The following is a 26,930-nucleotide window of genomic DNA, read 5'->3' on the forward strand; positions in this document are numbered from 1 at the left end:
GGTAAGATCATGTACGTTTTTCTTAAATCCATGAATACTCAGTAACTTGGTGAACAAACTGTCAGACTTATACTTGTGCCTAATTTCACATTGTGGTCCAAAACTAAGTCTGGGATCAAAAAATGTACTGAAGATGTCAGGAACAGAGACAAATAGTTGTACTGAGACTTAAACTCAGATTGCTGGATTCAGAATCCAGAGTGCTAACCATCACACCGCAGAACCACCAAGTGGTAACTTAAGTAAAGTGGCCTCGATTTCAAAGATGACTACAATGAAGTCGATTGGCATATGAACCATCACGAAAACAGAAGACTCTTGTTGTCTCGCTACACACTGTGAGAAGCACAACCTACAAAAACTGTCTCTGTCTGGTTTCGAACCAGAGACCTTTTGCATGTTAGGCAAACGTGATAACCACTACACTACAGAAACTGAACTTCTATTCTTTGTTTCAGCTTGAGGTTCCAAATTTGAAGATGTCAGATGCAACACATCTAGTTTCTAGTGAGGCTTGCACTCAGATGCCTGGATTCAGAGTACAGACCACTACGCCATATAAACCTTACTGACCTTTTAACCACCCTTGGTGAATAGAACATGCAAAAGCTGTTTCTGTCTGGTTTCGAACCAGAGACCTTTTGCGTGTGAAGCAAACGTGATAACCACTACACTACAGAAACTCTTGCGCTTTCCACTGTTCCTGGTAGAGGATCCAAAAGTTGTTAGAGACTAATGTCAACAATGGGCATGCAACAATGTCAAGTACTTACACCAAAGATCCTCTCAGAGAGGACAGTAACTTGGTGAACAAACTGTCAGACTTATACTTGTGCCTAATTTCACATTACAGTATATAAAGTAAGCCTGGGATCAAAACATGTATTGAAGATGTCATGAACAGAGACCAATGGTTCTACTGAGATTTGAACTCAGATCGCTGGATTCAAAGTCCAGAGTGCTAACCATTACACCATAGACCCACCAAGCGGGAACTTGAGTAAAGTGGCCTCGATTTCAAAGATGACTACAATGAAGTCGATTGGCATATGAACCATCACGAAAACAGAAGACTCTTGTTGTCCCGCTACACCCTGTGAGAAGCACAACCTACAAAATCTGTTTCTGTCTGGTTTCGAACCAGAGACCTTTTGCGTGTTAGGCAAACGTGATAACCACGACGCTACAGAAACTGAACTTCTTTTCTTTGTTTCAGCTTGAGGTTCCAAATTTGAAGATGTCAGATGCAACGCATCAAGTTTCTAGTGAGGCTTGCACTCAGATGCCTGGATTCAGAGTACAGACCACTACACCATAGAACCCTTGCTGACCTTTTACCACCTCATTGAGAAGACAGCATTGCATACGGCTGGTTAGCCCAGCTGGTCAGTGCATGACGCTCATAATGCCAGGGTTGTGGGTTCAATCCCCATACTGCCCAATCAACACTTCAAAAATGAAAAAAGGATGGAAAATGAAAAACTGCTTCAAGGTTGAAAAAGAAAATAATCAGTTCACAATAAGAAAGTGATTTAAAATTAAATCAACATTTCAAAATTAAAGAAAGCTGGAAAATATACCTTGACACATGTTAATCTTTGAAATACATTAGAATATGAGGACATTTTTCAATTCTATATTGTGGTAAGATCATGTAAGTTTTTCTTAAATCCATGGAAACCTTAGATTCTGTGTGGCCGGTTAGCTCAGCTGGTCAGAGCGTGGTGCTAATAACGCCAAGGTCATGGGTTCAATCCCCATACTGGCCAATTGAAATAGAAATCAATTCTGATAGGCAATTTAACAGTAACAGGAGCATTTAAGTAAAACATCTTCATATATTAATTTTTAAAAACTTTTATCAAATCTTAAGTGTGGTAAAATCATGTAAGTTATTCCTAAATCCATGGAAACTTAGGATTCTGTGTGGCCGGTTAGGTCAGCTGGTCAGAGGGGGGTGCTAATAACGCCAAGGTCATGGGTTCAATCCCCATACTGGCCACTTCAAAATATAAAAAGGGTGAAAAATAAAATAAACACTTCAAAACAAAAGGACAATCAACACTTGTCTTGAGAGTGTGGTACTAATAATCCTGAGGTCATGGGTTCAGTCTCCAAACTTTCAAATATAAAGTCTTTCAGACAATCAACACTTCAAAATATAAAAAGGGTGAATAATAAAATCAATACTTCCAAACGAAAAAAGGTTCTGAAATACAAACAACTCTTCAAAATAAAAAATGGTTCAAAAATAAAATCAATACAGCAAAATAAAAAATATCTCTAAAATACAATCAACACTTCAAAATTAAAAATGGTTCAAAAATAAAAACATTGCTAGAAAGCTTTCCTTTTATGCAAGTTGATTTTGAAAAACATTAGGATATGAGCACTTTTGTTAAGATCATCTAAGTTTTTAGCAAATCGATGCTGAAAGCGCGCGGTGCTAATAATGCCAAAGTCATGGGTTCAATACCCATGCTGGCCAGTTGAAACATAAAATGTTTTGGACAAATTAAGACTGCAAAGTAACAAAAGGATTTAAGTTAAACCATTTTACACATTGATTCCAAAAACATTAGAATACGAGCACTTTTGTCAAATTTTCATTGTGGTAAGATCATGTACGTTTTTCTTAAATCCATGAATACTCAGTAACTTGGTGAACAAACTGTCAGACTTATACTTGTGCCTAATTTCACATTGTGGTCCAAAACTAAGTCTGGGATCAAAAAATGTACTGAAGATGTCAGGAACAGAGACAAATAGTTGTACTGAGACTTAAACTCAGATTGCTGGATTCAGAATCCAGAGTGCTAACCATCACACCGCAGAACCACCAAGTGGTAACTTAAGTAAAGTGGCCTCGATTTCAAAGATGACTACAATGAAGTCGATTGGCATATGAACCATCACGAAAACAGAAGACTCTTGTTGTCTCGCTACACACTGTGAGAAGCACAACCTACAAAAACTGTCTCTGTCTGGTTTCGAACCAGAGACCTTTTGCGTGTTAGGCAAACGTGATAACCACTACACTACAGAAACTGAACTTCTATTCTTTGTTTCAGCTTGAGGTTCCAAATTTGAAGATGTCAGATGCAACACATCAAGTTTCTAGTGAGGCTTGCACTCAGATGCCTGGATTCAGAGTACAGACCACTACGCCATATAAACCTTACTGACCTTTTAACCACCCTTGGTGAATAGAACATGCAAAAGCTGTTTCTGTCTGGTTTCGAACCAGAGACCTTTTGCGTGTGAAGCAAACGTGATAACCACTACACTACAGAAACTCTTGCGCTTTCCACTGTTCCTGGTAGAGGATCCAAAAGTTGTTAGAGACTAATGTCAACAATGGGCATGCAACAATGTCAAGTACTTACACCAAAGATCCTCTCAGAGAGGACAGTAACTTGGTGAACAAACTGTCAGACTTATACTTGTGCCTAATTTCACATTACAGTATATAAAGTAAGCCTGGGATCAAAACATGTATTGAAGATGTCATGAACAGAGACCAATGGTTCTACTGAGATTTGAACTCAGATTGCTGGATTCAAAGTCCAGAGTGCTAACCATTACACCATAGACCCACCAAGCGGGAACTTGAGTAAAGTGGCCTCGATTTCAAAGATGACTACAATGAAGTCGATTGGCATATGAACCATCACGAAAACAGAAGACTCTTGTTGTCCCGCTACACCCTGTGAGAAGCACAACCTACAAAATCTGTTTCTGTCTGGTTTCGAACCAGAGACCTTTTGCGTGTTAGGCAAACGTGATAACCACGACGCTACAGAAACTGAACTTCTTTTCTTTGTTTCAGCTTGAGGTTCCAAATTTGAAGATGTCAGATGCAACGCATCAAGTTTCTAGTGAGGCTTGCACTCAGATGCCTGGATTCAGAGTACAGACCACTACACCATAGAACCCTTGCTGACCTTTTACCACCTCATTGAGAAGACAGCATTGCATACGGCTGGTTAGCCCAGCTGGTCAGTGCATGACGCTCATAATGCCAGGGTTGTGGGTTCAATCCCCATACTGCCCAATCAACACTTCAAAAATGAAAAAAGGATGGAAAATGAAAAACTGCTTCAAGGTTGAAAAAGAAAATAATCAGTTCACAATAAGAAAGTGATTTAAAATTAAATCAACATTTCAAAATTAAAGAAAGCTGGAAAATATACCTTGACACATGTTAATTTTTGAAATACATTAGAATATGAGGACATTTTTCAATTCTATATTGTGGTAAGATCATGTAAGTTTTTCTTAAATCCATGGAAACCTTAGATTCTGTGTGGCCGGTTAGCTCAGCTGGTCAGAGCGTGGTGCTAATAACGCCAAGGTCATGGGTTCAATCCCCATACTGGCCAATTGAAATAGAAATCAATTCTGATAGGCAATTTAACAGTAACAGGAGCATTTAAGTAAAACATCTTCATATATTAATTTTTAAAAACTTTTATCAAATCTTAAGTGTGGTAAAATCATGTAAGTTATTCCTAAATCCATGGAAACTTAGGATTCTGTGTGGCCGGTTAGGTCAGCTGGTCAGAGGGGGGTGCTAATAACGCCAAGGTCATGGGTTCAATCCCCATACTGGCCACTTCAAAATATAAAAAGGGTGAAAAATAAAATAAACACTTCAAAACAAAAGGACAATCAACACTTGTCTTGAGAGTGTGGTACTAATAATCCTGAGGTCATGGGTTCAGTCTCCAAACTTTCAAATATAAAGTCTTTCAGACAATCAACACTTCAAAATATAAAAAGGGTGAATAATAAAATCAATACTTCCAAACGAAAAAAGGTTCTGAAATACAAACAACTCTTCAAAATAAAAAATGGTTCAAAAATAAAATCAATACAGCAAAATAAAAAATATCTCTAAAATACAATCAACACTTCAAAATTAAAAATGGTTCAAAAATAAAAACATTGCTAGAAAGCTTTCCTTTTATGCAAGTTGATTTTGAAAAACATTAGGATATGAGCACTTTTGTTAAGATCATCTAAGTTTTTAGCAAATCGATGCTGAAAGCGCGCGGTGCTAATAATGCCAAAGTCATGGGTTCAATACCCATGCTGGCCAGTTGAAACATAAAATGTTTTGGACAAATTAAGACTGCAAAGTAACAAAAGGATTTAAGTTAAACCATTTTACACATTGATTCCAAAAACATTAGAATACGAGCACTTTTGTCAAATTTTCATTGTGGTAAGATCATGTACGTTTTTCTTAAATCCATGAATACTCAGTAACTTGGTGAACAAACTGTCAGACTTATACTTGTGCCTAATTTCACATTGTGGTCCAAAACTAAGTCTGGGATCAAAAAATGTACTGAAGATGTCAGGAACAGAGACAAATAGTTGTACTGAGACTTAAACTCAGATTGCTGGATTCAGAATCCAGAGTGCTAACCATCACACCGCAGAACCACCAAGTGGTAACTTAAGTAAAGTGGCCTCGATTTCAAAGATGACTACAATGAAGTCGATTGGCATATGAACCATCACGAAAACAGAAGACTCTTGTTGTCTCGCTACACACTGTGAGAAGCACAACCTACAAAAACTGTCTCTGTCTGGTTTCGAACCAGAGACCTTTTGCGTGTTAGGCAAACGTGATAACCACTACACTACAGAAACTGAACTTCTATTCTTTGTTTCAGCTTGAGGTTCCAAATTTGAAGATGTCAGATGCAACACATCAAGTTTCTAGTGAGGCTTGCACTCAGATGCCTGGATTCAGAGTACAGACCACTACGCCATATAAACCTTACTGACCTTTTAACCACCCTTGGTGAATAGAACATGCAAAAGCTGTTTCTGTCTGGTTTCGAACCAGAGACCTTTTGCGTGTGAAGCAAACGTGATAACCACTACACTACAGAAACTCTTGCGCTTTCCACTGTTCCTGGTAGAGGATCCAAAAGTTGTTAGAGACTAATGTCAACAATGGGCATGCAACAATGTCAAGTACTTACACCAAAGATCCTCTCAGAGAGGACAGTAACTTGGTGAACAAACTGTCAGACTTATACTTGTGCCTAATTTCACATTACAGTATATAAAGTAAGCCTGGGATCAAAACATGTATTGAAGATGTCATGAACAGAGACCAATGGTTCTACTGAGATTTGAACTCAGATTGCTGGATTCAAAGTCCAGAGTGCTAACCATTACACCATAGACCCACCAAGCGGGAACTTGAGTAAAGTGGCCTCGATTTCAAAGATGACTACAATGAAGTCAATTGGCATATGAACCATCACGAAAACAGAAGACTCTTGTTGTCCCGCTACACCCTGTGAGAAGCACAACCTACAAAATCTGTTTCTGTCTGGTTTCGAACCAGAGACCTTTTGCGTGTTAGGCAAACGTGATAACCACGACGCTACAGAAACTGAACTTCTTTTCTTTGTTTCAGCTTGAGGTTCCAAATTTGAAGATGTCAGATGCAACGCATCAAGTTTCTAGTGAGGCTTGCACTCAGATGCCTGGATTCAGAGTACAGACCACTACACCATAGAACCCTTGCTGACCTTTTACCACCTCATTGAGAAGACAGCATTGCATACGGCTGGTTAGCCCAGCTGGTCAGTGCATGACGCTCATAATGCCAGGGTTGTGGGTTCAATCCCCATACTGCCCAATCAACACTTCAAAAATGAAAAAAGGATGGAAAATGAAAAACTGCTTCAAGGTTGAAAAAGAAAATAATCAGTTCACAATAAGAAAGTGATTTAAAATTAAATCAACATTTCAAAATTAAAGAAAGCTGGAAAATATACCTTGACACATGTTAATTTTTGAAATACATTAGAATATGAGGACATTTTTCAATTCTATATTGTGGTAAGATCATGTAAGTTTTTCTTAAATCCATGGAAACCTTAGATTCTGTGTGGCCGGTTAGCTCAGCTGGTCAGAGCGTGGTGCTAATAACGCCAAGGTCATGGGTTCAATCCCCATACTGGCCAATTGAAATAGAAATCAATTCTGATAGGCAATTTAACAGTAACAGGAGCATTTAAGTAAAACATCTTCATATATTAATTTTTAAAAACTTTTATCAAATCTTAAGTGTGGTAAAATCATGTAAGTTATTCCTAAATCCATGGAAACTTAGGATTCTGTGTGGCCGGTTAGGTCAGCTGGTCAGAGGGGGGTGCTAATAACGCCAAGGTCATGGGTTCAATCCCCATACTGGCCACTTCAAAATATAAAAAGGGTGAAAAATAAAATAAACACTTCAAAACAAAAGGACAATCAACACTTGTCTTGAGAGTGTGGTACTAATAATCCTGAGGTCATGGGTTCAGTCTCCAAACTTTCAAATATAAAGTCTTTCAGACAATCAACACTTCAAAATATAAAAAGGGTGAATAATAAAATCAATACTTCCAAACGAAAAAAGGTTCTGAAATACAAACAACTCTTCAAAATAAAAAATGGTTCAAAAATAAAATCAATACAGCAAAATAAAAAATATCTCTAAAATACAATCAACACTTCAAAATTAAAAATGGTTCAAAAATAAAAACATTGCTAGAAAGCTTTCCTTTTATGCAAGTTGATTTTGAAAAACATTAGGATATGAGCACTTTTGTTAAGATCATCTAAGTTTTTAGCAAATCGATGCTGAAAGCGCGCGGTGCTAATAATGCCAAAGTCATGGGTTCAATACCCATGCTGGCCAGTTGAAACATAAAATGTTTTGGACAAATTAAGACTGCAAAGTAACAAAAGGATTTAAGTTAAACCATTTTACACATTGATTCCAAAAACATTAGAATACGAGCACTTTTGTCAAATTTTCATTGTGGTAAGATCATGTACGTTTTTCTTAAATCCATGAATACTCAGTAACTTGGTGAACAAACTGTCAGACTTATACTTGTGCCTAATTTCACATTGTGGTCCAAAACTAAGTCTGGGATCAAAAAATGTACTGAAGATGTCAGGAACAGAGACAAATAGTTGTACTGAGACTTAAACTCAGATTGCTGGATTCAGAATCCAGAGTGCTAACCATCACACCGCAGAACCACCAAGTGGTAACTTAAGTAAAGTGGCCTCGATTTCAAAGATGACTACAATGAAGTCGATTGGCATATGAACCATCACGAAAACAGAAGACTCTTGTTGTCTCGCTACACACTGTGAGAAGCACAACCTACAAAAACTGTCTCTGTCTGGTTTCGAACCAGAGACCTTTTGCGTGTTAGGCAAACGTGATAACCACTACACTACAGAAACTGAACTTCTATTCTTTGTTTCAGCTTGAGGTTCCAAATTTGAAGATGTCAGATGCAACACATCAAGTTTCTAGTGAGGCTTGCACTCAGATGCCTGGATTCAGAGTACAGACCACTACGCCATATAAACCTTACTGACCTTTTAACCACCCTTGGTGAATAGAACATGCAAAAGCTGTTTCTGTCTGGTTTCGAACCAGAGACCTTTTGCGTGTGAAGCAAACGTGATAACCACTACACTACAGAAACTCTTGCGCTTTCCACTGTTCCTGGTAGAGGATCCAAAAGTTGTTAGAGACTAATGTCAACAATGGGCATGCAACAATGTCAAGTACTTACACCAAAGATCCTCTCAGAGAGGACAGTAACTTGGTGAACAAACTGTCAGACTTATACTTGTGCCTAATTTCACATTACAGTATATAAAGTAAGCCTGGGATCAAAACATGTATTGAAGATGTCATGAACAGAGACCAATGGTTCTACTGAGATTTGAACTCAGATTGCTGGATTCAAAGTCCAGAGTGCTAACCATTACACCATAGACCCACCAAGCGGGAACTTGAGTAAAGTGGCCTCGATTTCAAAGATGACTACAATGAAGTCAATTGGCATATGAACCATCACGAAAACAGAAGACTCTTGTTGTCCCGCTACACCCTGTGAGAAGCACAACCTACAAAATCTGTTTCTGTCTGGTTTCGAACCAGAGACCTTTTGCGTGTTAGGCAAACGTGATAACCACGACGCTACAGAAACTGAACTTCTTTTCTTTGTTTCAGCTTGAGGTTCCAAATTTGAAGATGTCAGATGCAACGCATCAAGTTTCTAGTGAGGCTTGCACTCAGATGCCTGGATTCAGAGTACAGACCACTACACCATAGAACCCTTGCTGACCTTTTACCACCTCATTGAGAAGACAGCATTGCATACGGCTGGTTAGCCCAGCTGGTCAGTGCATGACGCTCATAATGCCAGGGTTGTGGGTTCAATCCCCATACTGCCCAATCAACACTTCAAAAATGAAAAAAGGATGGAAAATGAAAAACTGCTTCAAGGTTGAAAAAGAAAATAATCAGTTCACAATAAGAAAGTGATTTAAAATTAAATCAACATTTCAAAATTAAAGAAAGCTGGAAAATATACCTTGACACATGTTAATTTTTGAAATACATTAGAATATGAGGACATTTTTCAATTCTATATTGTGGTAAGATCATGTAAGTTTTTCTTAAATCCATGGAAACCTTAGATTCTGTGTGGCCGGTTAGCTCAGCTGGTCAGAGCGTGGTGCTAATAACGCCAAGGTCATGGGTTCAATCCCCATACTGGCCAATTGAAATAGAAATCAATTCTGATAGGCAATTTAACAGTAACAGGAGCATTTAAGTAAAACATCTTCATATATTAATTTTTAAAAACTTTTATCAAATCTTAAGTGTGGTAAAATCATGTAAGTTATTCCTAAATCCATGGAAACTTAGGATTCTGTGTGGCCGGTTAGGTCAGCTGGTCAGAGGGGGGTGCTAATAACGCCAAGGTCATGGGTTCAATCCCCATACTGGCCACTTCAAAATATAAAAAGGGTGAAAAATAAAATAAACACTTCAAAACAAAAGGACAATCAACACTTGTCTTGAGAGTGTGGTACTAATAATCCTGAGGTCATGGGTTCAGTCTCCAAACTTTCAAATATAAAGTCTTTCAGACAATCAACACTTCAAAATATAAAAAGGGTGAATAATAAAATCAATACTTCCAAACGAAAAATGGTTCTGAAATACAAACAACTCTTCAAAATAAAAAATGGTTCAAAAATAAAATCAATACAGCAAAATAAAAAATATCTCTAAAATACAATCAACACTTCAAAATTAAAAATGGTTCAAAAATAAAAACATTGCTAGAAAGCTTTCCTTTTATGCAAGTTGATTTTGAAAAACATTAGGATATGAGCACTTTTGTTAAGATCATCTAAGTTTTTAGCAAATCGATGCTGAAAGCGCGCGGTGCTAATAATGCCAAAGTCATGGGTTCAATACCCATGCTGGCCAGTTGAAACATAAAATGTTTTGGACAAATTAAGACTGCAAAGTAACAAAAGGATTTAAGTTAAACCATTTTACACATTGATTCCAAAAACATTAGAATACGAGCACTTTTGTCAAATTTTCATTGTGGTAAGATCATGTACGTTTTTCTTAAATCCATGAATACTCAGTAACTTGGTGAACAAACTGTCAGACTTATACTTGTGCCTAATTTCACATTGTGGTCCAAAACTAAGTCTGGGATCAAAAAATGTACTGAAGATGTCAGGAACAGAGACAAATAGTTGTACTGAGACTTAAACTCAGATTGCTGGATTCAGAATCCAGAGTGCTAACCATCACACCGCAGAACCACCAAGTGGTAACTTAAGTAAAGTGGCCTCGATTTCAAAGATGACTACAATGAAGTCGATTGGCATATGAACCATCACGAAAACAGAAGACTCTTGTTGTCTCGCTACACACTGTGAGAAGCACAACCTACAAAAACTGTCTCTGTCTGGTTTCGAACCAGAGACCTTTTGCGTGTTAGGCAAACGTGATAACCACTACACTACAGAAACTGAACTTCTATTCTTTGTTTCAGCTTGAGGTTCCAAATTTGAAGATGTCAGATGCAACACATCAAGTTTCTAGTGAGGCTTGCACTCAGATGCCTGGATTCAGAGTACAGACCACTACGCCATATAAACCTTACTGACCTTTTAACCACCCTTGGTGAATAGAACATGCAAAAGCTGTTTCTGTCTGGTTTCGAACCAGAGACCTTTTGCGTGTGAAGCAAACGTGATAACCACTACACTACAGAAACTCTTGCGCTTTCCACTGTTCCTGGTAGAGGATCCAAAAGTTGTTAGAGACTAATGTCAACAATGGGCATGCAACAATGTCAAGTACTTACACCAAAGATCCTCTCAGAGAGGACAGTAACTTGGTGAACAAACTGTCAGACTTATACTTGTGCCTAATTTCACATTACAGTATATAAAGTAAGCCTGGGATCAAAACATGTATTGAAGATGTCATGAACAGAGACCAATGGTTCTACTGAGATTTGAACTCAGATTGCTGGATTCAAAGTCCAGAGTGCTAACCATTACACCATAGACCCACCAAGCGGGAACTTGAGTAAAGTGGCCTCGATTTCAAAGATGACTACAATGAAGTCGATTGGCATATGAACCATCACGAAAACAGAAGACTCTTGTTGTCCCGCTACACCCTGTGAGAAGCACAACCTACAAAATCTGTTTCTGTCTGGTTTCGAACCAGAGACCTTTTGCGTGTTAGGCAAACGTGATAACCACGACGCTACAGAAACTGAACTTCTTTTCTTTGTTTCAGCTTGAGGTTCCAAATTTGAAGATGTCAGATGCAACGCATCAAGTTTCTAGTGAGGCTTGCACTCAGATGCCTGGATTCAGAGTACAGACCACTACACCATAGAACCCTTGCTGACCTTTTACCACCTCATTGAGAAGACAGCATTGCATACGGCTGGTTAGCCCAGCTGGTCAGTGCATGACGCTCATAATGCCAGGGTTGTGGGTTCAATCCCCATACTGCCCAATCAACACTTCAAAAATGAAAAAAGGATGGAAAATGAAAAACTGCTTCAAGGTTGAAAAAGAAAATAATCAGTTCACAATAAGAAAGTGATTTAAAATTAAATCAACATTTCAAAATTAAAGAAAGCTGGAAAATATACCTTGACACATGTTAATTTTTGAAATACATTAGAATATGAGGACATTTTTCAATTCTATATTGTGGTAAGATCATGTAAGTTTTTCTTAAATCCATGGAAACCTTAGATTCTGTGTGGCCGGTTAGCTCAGCTGGTCAGAGCGTGGTGCTAATAACGCCAAGGTCATGGGTTCAATCCCCATACTGGCCAATTGAAATAGAAATCAATTCTGATAGGCAATTTAACAGTAACAGGAGCATTTAAGTAAAACATCTTCATATATTAATTTTTAAAAACTTTTATCAAATCTTAAGTGTGGTAAAATCATGTAAGTTATTCCTAAATCCATGGAAACTTAGGATTCTGTGTGGCCGGTTAGGTCAGCTGGTCAGAGGGGGGTGCTAATAACGCCAAGGTCATGGGTTCAATCCCCATACTGGCCACTTCAAAATATAAAAAGGGTGAAAAATAAAATAAACACTTCAAAACAAAAGGACAATCAACACTTGTCTTGAGAGTGTGGTACTAATAATCCTGAGGTCATGGGTTCAGTCTCCAAACTTTCAAATATAAAGTCTTTCAGACAATCAACACTTCAAAATATAAAAAGGGTGAATAATAAAATCAATACTTCCAAACGAAAAATGGTTCTGAAATACAAACAACTCTTCAAAATAAAAAATGGTTCAAAAATAAAATCAATACAGCAAAATAAAAAATATCTCTAAAATACAATCAACACTTCAAAATTAAAAATGGTTCAAAAATAAAAACATTGCTAGAAAGCTTTCCTTTTATGCAAGTTGATTTTGAAAAACATTAGGATATGAGCACTTTTGTTAAGATCATCTAAGTTTTTAGCAAATCGATGCTGAAAGCGCGCGGTGCTAATAATGCCAAAGTCATGGGTTCAATACCCATGCTGGCCAGTTGAAACATAAAATGTTTTGGACAAATTAAGACTGCAAAGTAACAAAAGGATTTAAGTTAAACCATTTTACACATTGATTCCAAAAACATTAGAATACGAGCACTTTTGTCAAATTTTCATTGTGGTAAGATCATGTACGTTTTTCTTAAATCCATGAATACTCAGTAACTTGGTGAACAAACTGTCAGACTTATACTTGTGCCTAATTTCACATTGTGGTCCAAAACTAAGTCTGGGATCAAAAAATGTACTGAAGATGTCAGGAACAGAGACAAATAGTTGTACTGAGACTTAAACTCAGATTGCTGGATTCAGAATCCAGAGTGCTAACCATCACACCGCAGAACCACCAAGTGGTAACTTAAGTAAAGTGGCCTCGATTTCAAAGATGACTACAATGAAGTCGATTGGCATATGAACCATCACGAAAACAGAAGACTCTTGTTGTCTCGCTACACACTGTGAGAAGCACAACCTACAAAAACTGTCTCTGTCTGGTTTCGAACCAGAGACCTTTTGCGTGTTAGGCAAACGTGATAACCACTACACTACAGAAACTGAACTTCTATTCTTTGTTTCAGCTTGAGGTTCCAAATTTGAAGATGTCAGATGCAACACATCAAGTTTCTAGTGAGGCTTGCACTCAGATGCCTGGATTCAGAGTACAGACCACTACGCCATATAAACCTTACTGACCTTTTAACCACCCTTGGTGAATAGAACATGCAAAAGCTGTTTCTGTCTGGTTTCGAACCAGAGACCTTTTGCGTGTGAAGCAAACGTGATAACCACTACACTACAGAAACTCTTGCGCTTTCCACTGTTCCTGGTAGAGGATCCAAAAGTTGTTAGAGACTAATGTCAACAATGGGCATGCAACAATGTCAAGTACTTACACCAAAGATCCTCTCAGAGAGGACAGTAACTTGGTGAACAAACTGTCAGACTTATACTTGTGCCTAATTTCACATTACAGTATATAAAGTAAGCCTGGGATCAAAACATGTATTGAAGATGTCATGAACAGAGACCAATGGTTCTACTGAGATTTGAACTCAGATTGCTGGATTCAAAGTCCAGAGTGCTAACCATTACACCATAGACCCACCAAGCGGGAACTTGAGTAAAGTGGCCTCGATTTCAAAGATGACTACAATGAAGTCGATTGGCATATGAACCATCACGAAAACAGAAGACTCTTGTTGTCCCGCTACACCCTGTGAGAAGCACAACCTACAAAATCTGTTTCTGTCTGGTTTCGAACCAGAGACCTTTTGCGTGTTAGGCAAACGTGATAACCACGACGCTACAGAAACTGAACTTCTTTTCTTTGTTTCAGCTTGAGGTTCCAAATTTGAAGATGTCAGATGCAACGCATCAAGTTTCTAGTGAGGCTTGCACTCAGATGCCTGGATTCAGAGTACAGACCACTACACCATAGAACCCTTGCTGACCTTTTACCACCTCATTGAGAAGACAGCATTGCATACGGCTGGTTAGCCCAGCTGGTCAGTGCATGACGCTCATAATGCCAGGGTTGTGGGTTCAATCCCCATACTGCCCAATCAACACTTCAAAAATGAAAAAAGGATGGAAAATGAAAAACTGCTTCAAGGTTGAAAAAGAAAATAATCAGTTCACAATAAGAAAGTGATTTAAAATTAAATCAACATTTCAAAATTAAAGAAAGCTGGAAAATATACCTTGACACATGTTAATTTTTGAAATACATTAGAATATGAGGACATTTTTCAATTCTATATTGTGGTAAGATCATGTAAGTTTTTCTTAAATCCATGGAAACCTTAGATTCTGTGTGGCCGGTTAGCTCAGCTGGTCAGAGCGTGGTGCTAATAACGCCAAGGTCATGGGTTCAATCCCCATACTGGCCAATTGAAATAGAAATCAATTCTGATAGGCAATTTAACAGTAACAGGAGCATTTAAGTAAAACATCTTCATATATTAATTTTTAAAAACTTTTATCAAATCTTAAGTGTGGTAAAATCATGTAAGTTATTCCTAAATCCATGGAAACTTAGGATTCTGTGTGGCCGGTTAGGTCAGCTGGTCAGAGGGGGGTGCTAATAACGCCAAGGTCATGGGTTCAATCCCCATACTGGCCACTTCAAAATATAAAAAGGGTGAAAAATAAAATAAACACTTCAAAACAAAAGGACAATCAACACTTGTCTTGAGAGTGTGGTACTAATAATCCTGAGGTCATGGGTTCAGTCTCCAAACTTTCAAATATAAAGTCTTTCAGACAATCAACACTTCAAAATATAAAAAGGGTGAATAATAAAATCAATACTTCCAAACGAAAAATGGTTCTGAAATACAAACAACTCTTCAAAATAAAAAATGGTTCAAAAATAAAATCAATACAGCAAAATAAAAAATATCTCTAAAATACAATCAACACTTCAAAATTAAAAATGGTTCAAAAATAAAAACATTGCTAGAAAGCTTTCCTTTTATGCAAGTTGATTTTGAAAAACATTAGGATATGAGCACTTTTGTTAAGATCATCTAAGTTTTTAGCAAATCGATGCTGAAAGCGCGCGGTGCTAATAATGCCAAAGTCATGGGTTCAATACCCATGCTGGCCAGTTGAAACATAAAATGTTTTGGACAAATTAAGACTGCAAAGTAACAAAAGGATTTAAGTTAAACCATTTTACACATTGATTCCAAAAACATTAGAATACGAGCACTTTTGTCAAATTTTCATTGTGGTAAGATCATGTACGTTTTTCTTAAATCCATGAATACTCAGTAACTTGGTGAACAAACTGTCAGACTTATACTTGTGCCTAATTTCACATTGTGGTCCAAAACTAAGTCTGGGATCAAAAAATGTACTGAAGATGTCAGGAACAGAGACAAATAGTTGTACTGAGACTTAAACTCAGATTGCTGGATTCAGAATCCAGAGTGCTAACCATCACACCGCAGAACCACCAAGTGGTAACTTAAGTAAAGTGGCCTCGATTTCAAAGATGACTACAATGAAGTCGATTGGCATATGAACCATCACGAAAACAGAAGACTCTTGTTGTCTCGCTACACACTGTGAGAAGCACAACCTACAAAAACTGTCTCTGTCTGGTTTCGAACCAGAGACCTTTTGCGTGTTAGGCAAACGTGATAACCACTACACTACAGAAACTGAACTTCTATTCTTTGTTTCAGCTTGAGGTTCCAAATTTGAAGATGTCAGATGCAACACATCAAGTTTCTAGTGAGGCTTGCACTCAGATGCCTGGATTCAGAGTACAGACCACTACGCCATATAAACCTTACTGACCTTTTAACCACCCTTGGTGAATAGAACATGCAAAAGCTGTTTCTGTCTGGTTTCGAACCAGAGACCTTTTGCGTGTGAAGCAAACGTGATAACCACTACACTACAGAAACTCTTGCGCTTTCCACTGTTCCTGGTAGAGGATCCAAAAGTTGTTAGAGACTAATGTCAACAATGGGCATGCAACAATGTCAAGTACTTACACCAAAGATCCTCTCAGAGAGGACAGTAACTTGGTGAACAAACTGTCAGACTTATACTTGTGCCTAATTTCACATTACAGTATATAAAGTAAGCCTGGGATCAAAACATGTATTGAAGATGTCATGAACAGAGACCAATGGTTCTACTGAGATTTGAACTCAGATTGCTGGATTCAAAGTCCAGAGTGCTAACCATTACACCATAGACCCACCAAGCGGGAACTTGAGTAAAGTGGCCTCGATTTCAAAGATGACTACAATGAAGTCGATTGGCATATGAACCATCACGAAAACAGAAGACTCTTGTTGTCCCGCTACACCCTGTGAGAAGCACAACCTACAAAATCTGTTTCTGTCTGGTTTCGAACCAGAGACCTTTTGCGTGTTAGGCAAACGTGATAACCACGACGCTACAGAAACTGAACTTCTTTTCTTTGTTTCAGCTTGAGGTTCCAAATTTGAAGATGTCAGATGCAACGCATCAAGTTTCTAGTGAGGCTTGCACTCAGATGCCTGGATTCAGAGTACAGACCACTACACCATAGAACCCTTGCTGACCTTTTACCACCTCATTGAGAAGACAGCATTGCATACGGCTGGTTAGCCCAGCTGGTCAGTGCATGACGCTCATAATGCCAGGGTTGTGGGTTCAATCCCCATACTGCCCAATCAACACTTCAAAAATGAAAAAAGGATGGAAAATGAAAAACTGCTTCAAGGTTGAAAAAGAAAATAATCAGTTCACAATAAGAAAGTGATTTAAAATTAAATCAACATTTCAAAATTAAAGAAAGCTGGAAAATATACCTTGACACATGTTAATTTTTGAAATACATTAGAATATGAGGACATTTTTCAATTCTATATTGTGGTAAGATCATGTAAGTTTTTCTTAAATCCATGGAAACCTTAGATTCTGTGTGGCCGGTTAGCTCAGCTGGTCAGAGCGTGGTGCTAATAACGCCAAGGTCATGGGTTCAATCCCCATACTGGCCAATTGAAATAGAAATCAATTCTGATAGGCAATTTAACAGTAACAGGAGCATTTAAGTAAAACATCTTCATATATTAATTTTTAAAAACTTTTATCAAATCTTAAGTGTGGTAAAATCATGTAAGTTATTCCTAAATCCATGGAAACTTAGGATTCTGTGTGGCCGGTTAGGTCAGCTGGTCAGAGGGGGGTGCTAATAACGCCAAGGTCATGGGTTCAATCCCCATACTGGCCACTTCAAAATATAAAAAGGGTGAAAAATAAAATAAACACTTCAAAACAAAAGGACAATCAACACTTGTCTTGAGAGTGTGGTACTAATAATCCTGAGGTCATGGGTTCAGTCTCCAAACTTTCAAATATAAAGTCTTTCAGACAATCAACACTTCAAAATATAAAAAGGGTGAATAATAAAATCAATACTTCCAAACGAAAAATGGTTCTGAAATACAAACAACTCTTCAAAATAAAAAATGGTTCAAAAATAAAATCAATACAGCAAAATAAAAAATATCTCTAAAATACAATCAACACTTCAAAATTAAAAATGGTTCAAAAATAAAAACATTGCTAGAAAGCTTTCCTTTTATGCAAGTTGATTTTGAAAAACATTAGGATATGAGCACTTTTGTTAAGATCATCTAAGTTTTTAGCAAATCGATGCTGAAAGCGCGCGGTGCTAATAATGCCAAAGTCATGGGTTCAATACCCATGCTGGCCAGTTGAAACATAAAATGTTTTGGACAAATTAAGACTGCAAAGTAACAAAAGGATTTAAGTTAAACCATTTTACACATTGATTCCAAAAACATTAGAATACGAGCACTTTTGTCAAATTTTCATTGTGGTAAGATCATGTACGTTTTTCTTAAATCCATGAATACTCAGTAACTTGGTGAACAAACTGTCAGACTTATACTTGTGCCTAATTTCACATTGTGGTCCAAAACTAAGTCTGGGATCAAAAAATGTACTGAAGATGTCAGGAACAGAGACAAATAGTTGTACTGAGACTTAAACTCAGATTGCTGGATTCAGAATCCAGAGTGCTAACCATCACACCGCAGAACCACCAAGTGGTAACTTAAGTAAAGTGGCCTCGATTTCAAAGATGACTACAATGAAGTCGATTGGCATATGAACCATCACGAAAACAGAAGACTCTTGTTGTCTCGCTACACACTGTGAGAAGCACAACCTACAAAAACTGTCTCTGTCTGGTTTCGAACCAGAGACCTTTTGCGTGTTAGGCAAACGTGATAACCACTACACTACAGAAACTGAACTTCTATTCTTTGTTTCAGCTTGAGGTTCCAAATTTGAAGATGTCAGATGCAACACATCAAGTTTCTAGTGAGGCTTGCACTCAGATGCCTGGATTCAGAGTACAGACCACTACGCCATATAAACCTTACTGACCTTTTAACCACCCTTGGTGAATAGAACATGCAAAAGCTGTTTCTGTCTGGTTTCGAACCAGAGACCTTTTGCGTGTGAAGCAAACGTGATAACCACTACACTACAGAAACTCTTGCGCTTTCCACTGTTCCTGGTAGAGGATCCAAAAGTTGTTAGAGACTAATGTCAACAATGGGCATGCAACAATGTCAAGTACTTACACCAAAGATCCTCTCAGAGAGGACAGTAACTTGGTGAACAAACTGTCAGACTTATACTTGTGCCTAATTTCACATTACAGTATATAAAGTAAGCCTGGGATCAAAACATGTATTGAAGATGTCATGAACAGAGACCAATGGTTCTACTGAGATTTGAACTCAGATTGCTGGATTCAAAGTCCAGAGTGCTAACCATTACACCATAGACCCACCAAGCGGGAACTTGAGTAAAGTGGCCTCGATTTCAAAGATGACTACAATGAAGTCGATTGGCATATGAACCATCACGAAAACAGAAGACTCTTGTTGTCCCGCTACACCCTGTGAGAAGCACAACCTACAAAATCTGTTTCTGTCTGGTTTCGAACCAGAGACCTTTTGCGTGTTAGGCAAACGTGATAACCACGACGCTACAGAAACTGAACTTCTTTTCTTTGTTTCAGCTTGAGGTTCCAAATTTGAAGATGTCAGATGCAACGCATCAAGTTTCTAGTGAGGCTTGCACTCAGATGCCTGGATTCAGAGTACAGACCACTACACCATAGAACCCTTGCTGACCTTTTACCACCTCATTGAGAAGACAGCATTGCATACGGCTGGTTAGCCCAGCTGGTCAGTGCATGACGCTCATAATGCCAGGGTTGTGGGTTCAATCCCCATACTGCCCAATCAACACTTCAAAAATGAAAAAAGGATGGAAAATGAAAAACTGCTTCAAGGTTGAAAAAGAAAATAATCAGTTCACAATAAGAAAGTGATTTAAAATTAAATCAACATTTCAAAATTAAAGAAAGCTGGAAAATATACCTTGACACATGTTAATTTTTGAAATACATTAGAATATGAGGACATTTTTCAATTCTATATTGTGGTAAGATCATGTAAGTTTTTCTTAAATCCATGGAAACCTTAGATTCTGTGTGGCCGGTTAGCTCAGCTGGTCAGAGCGTGGTGCTAATAACGCCAAGGTCATGGGTTCAATCCCCATACTGGCCAATTGAAATAGAAATCAATTCTGATAGGCAATTTAACAGTAACAGGAGCATTTAAGTAAAACATCTTCATATATTAATTTTTAAAAACTTTTATCAAATCTTAAGTGTGGTAAAATCATGTAAGTTATTCCTAAATCCATGGAAACTTAGGATTCTGTGTGGCCGGTTAGGTCAGCTGGTCAGAGGGGGGTGCTAATAACGCCAAGGTCATGGGTTCAATCCCCATACTGGCCACTTCAAAATATAAAAAGGGTGAAAAATAAAATAAACACTTCAAAACAAAAGGACAATCAACACTTGTCTTGAGAGTGTGGTACTAATAATCCTGAGGTCATGGGTTCAGTCTCCAAACTTTCAAATATAAAGTCTTTCAGACAATCAACACTTCAAAATATAAAAAGGGTGAATAATAAAATCAATACTTCCAAACGAAAAATGGTTCTGAAATACAAACAACTCTTCAAAATAAAAAATGGTTCAAAAATAAAATCAATACAGCAAAATAAAAAATATCTCTAAAATACAATCAACACTTCAAAATTAAAAATGGTTCAAAAATAAAAACATTGCTAGAAAGCTTTCCTTTTATGCAAGTTGATTTTGAAAAACATTAGGATATGAGCACTTTTGTTAAGATCATCTAAGTTTTTAGCAAATCGATGCTGAAAGCGCGCGGTGCTAATAATGCCAAAGTCATGGGTTCAATACCCATGCTGGCCAGTTGAAACATAAAATGTTTTGGACAAATTAAGACTGCAAAGTAACAAAAGGATTTAAGTTAAACCATTTTACACATTGATTCCAAAAACATTAGAATACGAGCACTTTTGTCAAATTTTCATTGTGGTAAGATCATGTACGTTTTTCTTAAATCCATGAATACTCAGTAACTTGGTGAACAAACTGTCAGACTTATACTTGTGCCTAATTTCACATTGTGGTCCAAAACTAAGTCTGGGATCAAAAAATGTACTGAAGATGTCAGGAACAGAGACAAATAGTTGTACTGAGACTTAAACTCAGATTGCTGGATTCAGAATCCAGAGTGCTAACCATCACACCGCAGAACCACCAAGTGGTAACTTAAGTAAAGTGGCCTCGATTTCAAAGATGACTACAATGAAGTCGATTGGCATATGAACCATCACGAAAACAGAAGACTCTTGTTGTCTCGCTACACACTGTGAGAAGCACAACCTACAAAAACTGTCTCTGTCTGGTTTCGAACCAGAGACCTTTTGCGTGTTAGGCAAACGTGATAACCACTACACTACAGAAACTGAACTTCTATTCTTTGTTTCAGCTTGAGGTTCCAAATTTGAAGATGTCAGATGCAACACATCAAGTTTCTAGTGAGGCTTGCACTCAGATGCCTGGATTCAGAGTACAGACCACTACGCCATATAAACCTTACTGACCTTTTAACCACCCTTGGTGAATAGAACATGCAAAAGCTGTTTCTGTCTGGTTTCGAACCAGAGACCTTTTGCGTGTGAAGCAAACGTGATAACCACTACACTACAGAAACTCTTGCGCTTTCCACTGTTCCTGGTAGAGGATCCAAAAGTTGTTAGAGACTAATGTCAACAATGGGCATGCAACAATGTCAAGTACTTACACCAAAGATCCTCTCAGAGAGGACAGTAACTTGGTGAACAAACTGTCAGACTTATACTTGTGCCTAATTTCACATTACAGTATATAAAGTAAGCCTGGGATCAAAACATGTATTGAAGATGTCATGAACAGAGACCAATGGTTCTACTGAGATTTGAACTCAGATTGCTGGATTCAAAGTCCAGAGTGCTAACCATTACACCATAGACCCACCAAGCGGGAACTTGAGTAAAGTGGCCTCGATTTCAAAGATGACTACAATGAAGTCGATTGGCATATGAACCATCACGAAAACAGAAGACTCTTGTTGTCCCGCTACACCCTGTGAGAAGCACAACCTACAAAATCTGTTTCTGTCTGGTTTCGAACCAGAGACCTTTTGCGTGTTAGGCAAACGTGATAACCACGACGCTACAGAAACTGAACTTCTTTTCTTTGTTTCAGCTTGAGGTTCCAAATTTGAAGATGTCAGATGCAACGCATCAAGTTTCTAGTGAGGCTTGCACTCAGATGCCTGGATTCAGAGTACAGACCACTACACCATAGAACCCTTGCTGACCTTTTACCACCTCATTGAGAAGACAGCATTGCATACGGCTGGTTAGCCCAGCTGGTCAGTGCATGACGCTCATAATGCCAGGGTTGTGGGTTCAATCCCCATACTGCCCAATCAACACTTCAAAAATGAAAAAAGGATGGAAAATGAAAAACTGCTTCAAGGTTGAAAAAGAAAATAATCAGTTCACAATAAGAAAGTGATTTAAAATTAAATCAACATTTCAAAATTAAAGAAAGCTGGAAAATATACCTTGACACATGTTAATTTTTGAAATACATTAGAATATGAGGACATTTTTCAATTCTATATTGTGGTAAGATCATGTAAGTTTTTCTTAAATCCATGGAAACCTTAGATTCTGTGTGGCCGGTTAGCTCAGCTGGTCAGAGCGTGGTGCTAATAACGCCAAGGTCATGGGTTCAATCCCCATACTGGCCAATTGAAATAGAAATCAATTCTGATAGGCAATTTAACAGTAACAGGAGCATTTAAGTAAAACATCTTCATATATTAATTTTTAAAAACTTTTATCAAATCTTAAGTGTGGTAAAATCATGTAAGTTATTCCTAAATCCATGGAAACTTAGGATTCTGTGTGGCCGGTTAGGTCAGCTGGTCAGAGGGGGGTGCTAATAACGCCAAGGTCATGGGTTCAATCCCCATACTGGCCACTTCAAAATATAAAAAGGGTGAAAAATAAAATAAACACTTCAAAACAAAAGGACAATCAACACTTGTCTTGAGAGTGTGGTACTAATAATCCTGAGGTCATGGGTTCAGTCTCCAAACTTTCAAATATAAAGTCTTTCAGACAATCAACACTTCAAAATATAAAAAGGGTGAATAATAAAATCAATACTTCCAAACGAAAAATGGTTCTGAAATACAAACAACTCTTCAAAATAAAAAATGGTTCAAAAATAAAATCAATACAGCAAAATAAAAAATATCTCTAAAATACAATCAACACTTCAAAATTAAAAATGGTTCAAAAATAAAAACATTGCTAGAAAGCTTTCCTTTTATGCAAGTTGATTTTGAAAAACATTAGGATATGAGCACTTTTGTTAAGATCATCTAAGTTTTTAGCAAATCGATGCTGAAAGCGCGCGGTGCTAATAATGCCAAAGTCATGGGTTCAATACCCATGCTGGCCAGTTGAAACATAAAATGTTTTGGACAAATTAAGACTGCAAAGTAACAAAAGGATTTAAGTTAAACCATTTTACACATTGATTCCAAAAACATTAGAATACGAGCACTTTTGTCAAATTTTCATTGTGGTAAGATCATGTACGTTTTTCTTAAATCCATGAATACTCAGTAACTTGGTGAACAAACTGTCAGACTTATACTTGTGCCTAATTTCACATTGTGGTCCAAAACTAAGTCTGGGATCAAAAAATGTACTGAAGATGTCAGGAACAGAGACAAATAGTTGTACTGAGACTTAAACTCAGATTGCTGGATTCAGAATCCAGAGTGCTAACCATCACACCGCAGAACCACCAAGTGGTAACTTAAGTAAAGTGGCCTCGATTTCAAAGATGACTACAATGAAGTCGATTGGCATATGAACCATCACGAAAACAGAAGACTCTTGTTGTCTCGCTACACACTGTGAGAAGCACAACCTACAAAAACTGTCTCTGTCTGGTTTCGAACCAGAGACCTTTTGCGTGTTAGGCAAACGTGATAACCACTACACTACAGAAACTGAACTTCTATTCTTTGTTTCAGCTTGAGGTTCCAAATTTGAAGATGTCAGATGCAACACATCAAGTTTCTAGTGAGGCTTGCACTCAGATGCCTGGATTCAGAGTACAGACCACTACGCCATATAAACCTTACTGACCTTTTAACCACCCTTGGTGAATAGAACATGCAAAAGCTGTTTCTGTCTGGTTTCGAACCAGAGACCTTTTGCGTGTGAAGCAAACGTGATAACCACTACACTACAGAAACTCTTGCGCTTTCCACTGTTCCTGGTAGAGGATCCAAAAGTTGTTAGAGACTAATGTCAACAATGGGCATGCAACAATGTCAAGTACTTACACCAAAGATCCTCTCAGAGAGGACAGTAACTTGGTGAACAAACTGTCAGACTTATACTTGTGCCTAATTTCACATTACAGTATATAAAGTAAGCCTGGGATCAAAACATGTATTGAAGATGTCATGAACAGAGACCAATGGTTCTACTGAGATTTGAACTCAGATTGCTGGATTCAAAGTCCAGAGTGCTAACCATTACACCATAGACCCACCAAGCGGGAACTTGAGTAAAGTGGCCTCGATTTCAAAGATGACTACAATGAAGTCGATTGGCATATGAACCATCACGAAAACAGAAGACTCTTGTTGTCCCGCTACACCCTGTGAGAAGCACAACCTACAAAATCTGTTTCTGTCTGGTTTCGAACCAGAGACCTTTTGCGTGTTAGGCAAACGTGATAACCACGACGCTACAGAAACTGAACTTCTTTTCTTTGTTTCAGCTTGAGGTTCCAAATTTGAAGATGTCAGATGCAACGCATCAAGTTTCTAGTGAGGCTTGCACTCAGATGCCTGGATTCAGAGTACAGACCACTACACCATAGAACCCTTGCTGACCTTTTACCACCTCATTGAGAAGACAGCATTGCATACGGCTGGTTAGCCCAGCTGGTCAGTGCATGACGCTCATAATGCCAGGGTTGTGGGTTCAATCCCCATACTGCCCAATCAACACTTCAAAAATGAAAAAAGGATGGAAAATGAAAAACTGCTTCAAGGTTGAAAAAGAAAATAATCAGTTCACAATAAGAAAGTGATTTAAAATTAAATCAACATTTCAAAATTAAAGAAAGCTGGAAAATATACCTTGACACATGTTAATTTTTGAAATACATTAGAATATGAGGACATTTTTCAATTCTATATTGTGGTAAGATCATGTAAGTTTTTCTTAAATCCATGGAAACCTTAGATTCTGTGTGGCCGGTTAGCTCAGCTGGTCAGAGCGTGGTGCTAATAACGCCAAGGTCATGGGTTCAATCCCCATACTGGCCAATTGAAATAGAAATCAATTCTGATAGGCAATTTAACAGTAACAGGAGCATTTAAGTAAAACATCTTCATATATTAATTTTTAAAAACTTTTATCAAATCTTAAGTGTGGTAAAATCATGTAAGTTATTCCTAAATCCATGGAAACTTAGGATTCTGTGTGGCCGGTTAGGTCAGCTGGTCAGAGGGGGGTGCTAATAACGCCAAGGTCATGGGTTCAATCCCCATACTGGCCACTTCAAAATATAAAAAGGGTGAAAAATAAAATAAACACTTCAAAACAAAAGGACAATCAACACTTGTCTTGAGAGTGTGGTACTAATAATCCTGAGGTCATGGGTTCAGTCTCCAAACTTTCAAATATAAAGTCTTTCAGACAATCAACACTTCAAAATATAAAAAGGGTGAATAATAAAATCAATACTTCCAAACGAAAAATGGTTCTGAAATACAAACAACTCTTCAAAATAAAAAATGGTTCAAAAATAAAATCAATACAGCAAAATAAAAAATATCTCTAAAATACAATCAACACTTCAAAATTAAAAATGGTTCAAAAATAAAAACATTGCTAGAAAGCTTTCCTTTTATGCAAGTTGATTTTGAAAAACATTAGGATATGAGCACTTTTGTTAAGATCATCTAAGTTTTTAGCAAATCGATGCTGAAAGCGCGCGGTGCTAATAATGCCAAAGTCATGGGTTCAATACCCATGCTGGCCAGTTGAAACATAAAATGTTTTGGACAAATTAAGACTGCAAAGTAACAAAAGGATTTAAGTTAAACCATTTTACACATTGATTCCAAAAACATTAGAATACGAGCACTTTTGTCAAATTTTCATTGTGGTAAGATCATGTACGTTTTTCTTAAATCCATGAATACTCAGTAACTTGGTGAACAAACTGTCAGACTTATACTTGTGCCTAATTTCACATTGTGGTCCAAAACTAAGTCTGGGATCAAAAAATGTACTGAAGATGTCATGAACAGAGACCAATGGTTCTACTGAGATTTGAACTCAGATCGCTGGATTCAAAGTCCAGAGTGCTAACCATTACACCATAGACCCACCAAGCGGGAACTTGAGTAAAGTGGCCTCGATTTCAAAGATGACTACAATGAAGTCGATTGGCATATGAACCATCACGAAAACAGAAGACTCTTGTTGTCTCGCTACACACTGTGAGAAGCACAACCTACAAAAACTGTCTCTGTCTGGTTTCGAACCAGAGACCTTTTGCGTGTTAGGCAAACGTGATAACCACTACACTACAGAAACTGAACTTCTATTCTTTGTTTCAGCTTGAGGTTCCAAATTTGAAGATGTCAGATGCAACACATCAAGTTTCTAGTGAGGCTTGCACTCAGATGCCTGGATTCAGAGTACAGACCACTACGCCATATAAACCTTACTGACCTTTTAACCACCCTTGGTGAATAGAACATGCAAAAGCTGTTTCTGTCTGGTTTCGAACCAGAGACCTTTTGCGTGTGAAGCAAACGTGATAACCACTACACTACAGAAACTCTTGCGCTTTCCACTGTTCCTGGTAGAGGATCCAAAAGTTGTTAGAGACTAATGTCAACAATGGGCATGCAACAATGTCAAGTACTTACACCAAAGATCCTCTCAGAGAGGACAGT

The 26,930-nt window shown here is 37.8% G+C and overlaps 43 non-coding genes across 43 annotated transcripts; 10 read left to right on the forward strand and 33 right to left on the reverse strand.

Moving 5' to 3' along the window:
* Positions 1-362: 362 nt before the first annotated feature.
* On the reverse strand, positions 363-435 carry trnav-aac (transfer RNA valine (anticodon AAC)). Its single transcript has one exon. It is a non-coding gene; the product is annotated as a tRNA-Val (tRNA).
* A 175-nt stretch (positions 436-610) lies between these two features.
* Positions 611-683, reverse strand: trnav-cac (transfer RNA valine (anticodon CAC)). The gene has a single exon. It is a non-coding gene; the product is annotated as a tRNA-Val (tRNA).
* A 228-nt stretch (positions 684-911) lies between these two features.
* Positions 912-983, reverse strand: trnaq-uug (transfer RNA glutamine (anticodon UUG)). Its single transcript has one exon. It is a non-coding gene; the product is annotated as a tRNA-Gln (tRNA).
* A 712-nt stretch (positions 984-1,695) lies between these two features.
* trnai-aau (transfer RNA isoleucine (anticodon AAU)) lies at positions 1,696-1,769 on the forward strand. The gene has a single exon. It is a non-coding gene; the product is annotated as a tRNA-Ile (tRNA).
* A 1,206-nt stretch (positions 1,770-2,975) lies between these two features.
* On the reverse strand, positions 2,976-3,048 carry trnav-aac (transfer RNA valine (anticodon AAC)). The gene has a single exon. It is a non-coding gene; the product is annotated as a tRNA-Val (tRNA).
* Positions 3,049-3,223: 175 nt separating this feature from the next.
* On the reverse strand, positions 3,224-3,296 carry trnav-cac (transfer RNA valine (anticodon CAC)). Its single transcript has one exon. It is a non-coding gene; the product is annotated as a tRNA-Val (tRNA).
* Positions 3,297-3,524: 228 nt separating this feature from the next.
* trnaq-uug (transfer RNA glutamine (anticodon UUG)) lies at positions 3,525-3,596 on the reverse strand. The gene has a single exon. It is a non-coding gene; the product is annotated as a tRNA-Gln (tRNA).
* Positions 3,597-4,308: 712 nt separating this feature from the next.
* Positions 4,309-4,382, forward strand: trnai-aau (transfer RNA isoleucine (anticodon AAU)). The gene has a single exon. It is a non-coding gene; the product is annotated as a tRNA-Ile (tRNA).
* Positions 4,383-5,588: 1,206 nt separating this feature from the next.
* trnav-aac (transfer RNA valine (anticodon AAC)) lies at positions 5,589-5,661 on the reverse strand. Its single transcript has one exon. It is a non-coding gene; the product is annotated as a tRNA-Val (tRNA).
* Positions 5,662-5,836: 175 nt separating this feature from the next.
* On the reverse strand, positions 5,837-5,909 carry trnav-cac (transfer RNA valine (anticodon CAC)). The gene has a single exon. It is a non-coding gene; the product is annotated as a tRNA-Val (tRNA).
* A 228-nt stretch (positions 5,910-6,137) lies between these two features.
* Positions 6,138-6,209, reverse strand: trnaq-uug (transfer RNA glutamine (anticodon UUG)). Its single transcript has one exon. It is a non-coding gene; the product is annotated as a tRNA-Gln (tRNA).
* Positions 6,210-6,921: 712 nt separating this feature from the next.
* trnai-aau (transfer RNA isoleucine (anticodon AAU)) lies at positions 6,922-6,995 on the forward strand. Its single transcript has one exon. It is a non-coding gene; the product is annotated as a tRNA-Ile (tRNA).
* A 1,206-nt stretch (positions 6,996-8,201) lies between these two features.
* Positions 8,202-8,274, reverse strand: trnav-aac (transfer RNA valine (anticodon AAC)). The gene has a single exon. It is a non-coding gene; the product is annotated as a tRNA-Val (tRNA).
* Positions 8,275-8,449: 175 nt separating this feature from the next.
* Positions 8,450-8,522, reverse strand: trnav-cac (transfer RNA valine (anticodon CAC)). Its single transcript has one exon. It is a non-coding gene; the product is annotated as a tRNA-Val (tRNA).
* Positions 8,523-8,750: 228 nt separating this feature from the next.
* On the reverse strand, positions 8,751-8,822 carry trnaq-uug (transfer RNA glutamine (anticodon UUG)). Its single transcript has one exon. It is a non-coding gene; the product is annotated as a tRNA-Gln (tRNA).
* Positions 8,823-9,534: 712 nt separating this feature from the next.
* trnai-aau (transfer RNA isoleucine (anticodon AAU)) lies at positions 9,535-9,608 on the forward strand. Its single transcript has one exon. It is a non-coding gene; the product is annotated as a tRNA-Ile (tRNA).
* Positions 9,609-10,814: 1,206 nt separating this feature from the next.
* On the reverse strand, positions 10,815-10,887 carry trnav-aac (transfer RNA valine (anticodon AAC)). The gene has a single exon. It is a non-coding gene; the product is annotated as a tRNA-Val (tRNA).
* Positions 10,888-11,062: 175 nt separating this feature from the next.
* Positions 11,063-11,135, reverse strand: trnav-cac (transfer RNA valine (anticodon CAC)). The gene has a single exon. It is a non-coding gene; the product is annotated as a tRNA-Val (tRNA).
* A 228-nt stretch (positions 11,136-11,363) lies between these two features.
* trnaq-uug (transfer RNA glutamine (anticodon UUG)) lies at positions 11,364-11,435 on the reverse strand. The gene has a single exon. It is a non-coding gene; the product is annotated as a tRNA-Gln (tRNA).
* Positions 11,436-12,147: 712 nt separating this feature from the next.
* Positions 12,148-12,221, forward strand: trnai-aau (transfer RNA isoleucine (anticodon AAU)). The gene has a single exon. It is a non-coding gene; the product is annotated as a tRNA-Ile (tRNA).
* A 1,206-nt stretch (positions 12,222-13,427) lies between these two features.
* Positions 13,428-13,500, reverse strand: trnav-aac (transfer RNA valine (anticodon AAC)). Its single transcript has one exon. It is a non-coding gene; the product is annotated as a tRNA-Val (tRNA).
* A 175-nt stretch (positions 13,501-13,675) lies between these two features.
* trnav-cac (transfer RNA valine (anticodon CAC)) lies at positions 13,676-13,748 on the reverse strand. Its single transcript has one exon. It is a non-coding gene; the product is annotated as a tRNA-Val (tRNA).
* Positions 13,749-13,976: 228 nt separating this feature from the next.
* On the reverse strand, positions 13,977-14,048 carry trnaq-uug (transfer RNA glutamine (anticodon UUG)). The gene has a single exon. It is a non-coding gene; the product is annotated as a tRNA-Gln (tRNA).
* A 712-nt stretch (positions 14,049-14,760) lies between these two features.
* Positions 14,761-14,834, forward strand: trnai-aau (transfer RNA isoleucine (anticodon AAU)). Its single transcript has one exon. It is a non-coding gene; the product is annotated as a tRNA-Ile (tRNA).
* Positions 14,835-16,040: 1,206 nt separating this feature from the next.
* trnav-aac (transfer RNA valine (anticodon AAC)) lies at positions 16,041-16,113 on the reverse strand. Its single transcript has one exon. It is a non-coding gene; the product is annotated as a tRNA-Val (tRNA).
* A 175-nt stretch (positions 16,114-16,288) lies between these two features.
* On the reverse strand, positions 16,289-16,361 carry trnav-cac (transfer RNA valine (anticodon CAC)). The gene has a single exon. It is a non-coding gene; the product is annotated as a tRNA-Val (tRNA).
* A 228-nt stretch (positions 16,362-16,589) lies between these two features.
* trnaq-uug (transfer RNA glutamine (anticodon UUG)) lies at positions 16,590-16,661 on the reverse strand. The gene has a single exon. It is a non-coding gene; the product is annotated as a tRNA-Gln (tRNA).
* A 712-nt stretch (positions 16,662-17,373) lies between these two features.
* Positions 17,374-17,447, forward strand: trnai-aau (transfer RNA isoleucine (anticodon AAU)). Its single transcript has one exon. It is a non-coding gene; the product is annotated as a tRNA-Ile (tRNA).
* Positions 17,448-18,653: 1,206 nt separating this feature from the next.
* trnav-aac (transfer RNA valine (anticodon AAC)) lies at positions 18,654-18,726 on the reverse strand. Its single transcript has one exon. It is a non-coding gene; the product is annotated as a tRNA-Val (tRNA).
* Positions 18,727-18,901: 175 nt separating this feature from the next.
* On the reverse strand, positions 18,902-18,974 carry trnav-cac (transfer RNA valine (anticodon CAC)). Its single transcript has one exon. It is a non-coding gene; the product is annotated as a tRNA-Val (tRNA).
* Positions 18,975-19,202: 228 nt separating this feature from the next.
* On the reverse strand, positions 19,203-19,274 carry trnaq-uug (transfer RNA glutamine (anticodon UUG)). The gene has a single exon. It is a non-coding gene; the product is annotated as a tRNA-Gln (tRNA).
* A 712-nt stretch (positions 19,275-19,986) lies between these two features.
* Positions 19,987-20,060, forward strand: trnai-aau (transfer RNA isoleucine (anticodon AAU)). The gene has a single exon. It is a non-coding gene; the product is annotated as a tRNA-Ile (tRNA).
* Positions 20,061-21,266: 1,206 nt separating this feature from the next.
* On the reverse strand, positions 21,267-21,339 carry trnav-aac (transfer RNA valine (anticodon AAC)). The gene has a single exon. It is a non-coding gene; the product is annotated as a tRNA-Val (tRNA).
* Positions 21,340-21,514: 175 nt separating this feature from the next.
* On the reverse strand, positions 21,515-21,587 carry trnav-cac (transfer RNA valine (anticodon CAC)). The gene has a single exon. It is a non-coding gene; the product is annotated as a tRNA-Val (tRNA).
* Positions 21,588-21,815: 228 nt separating this feature from the next.
* On the reverse strand, positions 21,816-21,887 carry trnaq-uug (transfer RNA glutamine (anticodon UUG)). The gene has a single exon. It is a non-coding gene; the product is annotated as a tRNA-Gln (tRNA).
* Positions 21,888-22,599: 712 nt separating this feature from the next.
* Positions 22,600-22,673, forward strand: trnai-aau (transfer RNA isoleucine (anticodon AAU)). The gene has a single exon. It is a non-coding gene; the product is annotated as a tRNA-Ile (tRNA).
* Positions 22,674-23,879: 1,206 nt separating this feature from the next.
* On the reverse strand, positions 23,880-23,952 carry trnav-aac (transfer RNA valine (anticodon AAC)). Its single transcript has one exon. It is a non-coding gene; the product is annotated as a tRNA-Val (tRNA).
* A 175-nt stretch (positions 23,953-24,127) lies between these two features.
* Positions 24,128-24,200, reverse strand: trnav-cac (transfer RNA valine (anticodon CAC)). Its single transcript has one exon. It is a non-coding gene; the product is annotated as a tRNA-Val (tRNA).
* Positions 24,201-24,428: 228 nt separating this feature from the next.
* trnaq-uug (transfer RNA glutamine (anticodon UUG)) lies at positions 24,429-24,500 on the reverse strand. The gene has a single exon. It is a non-coding gene; the product is annotated as a tRNA-Gln (tRNA).
* Positions 24,501-25,212: 712 nt separating this feature from the next.
* Positions 25,213-25,286, forward strand: trnai-aau (transfer RNA isoleucine (anticodon AAU)). Its single transcript has one exon. It is a non-coding gene; the product is annotated as a tRNA-Ile (tRNA).
* A 997-nt stretch (positions 25,287-26,283) lies between these two features.
* On the reverse strand, positions 26,284-26,355 carry trnaq-uug (transfer RNA glutamine (anticodon UUG)). Its single transcript has one exon. It is a non-coding gene; the product is annotated as a tRNA-Gln (tRNA).
* A 137-nt stretch (positions 26,356-26,492) lies between these two features.
* trnav-aac (transfer RNA valine (anticodon AAC)) lies at positions 26,493-26,565 on the reverse strand. The gene has a single exon. It is a non-coding gene; the product is annotated as a tRNA-Val (tRNA).
* Positions 26,566-26,740: 175 nt separating this feature from the next.
* trnav-cac (transfer RNA valine (anticodon CAC)) lies at positions 26,741-26,813 on the reverse strand. Its single transcript has one exon. It is a non-coding gene; the product is annotated as a tRNA-Val (tRNA).
* Positions 26,814-26,930: the final 117 nt, after the last annotated feature.

The sequence above is a fragment of the Poecilia mexicana genome, unplaced genomic scaffold (genome assembly GCF_051168715.1).
Source record: "Poecilia mexicana isolate PSO_F unplaced genomic scaffold, ASM5116871v1 scaffold_5, whole genome shotgun sequence".
Taxonomy (NCBI): Eukaryota; Metazoa; Chordata; class Actinopteri; order Cyprinodontiformes; family Poeciliidae; genus Poecilia; species Poecilia mexicana.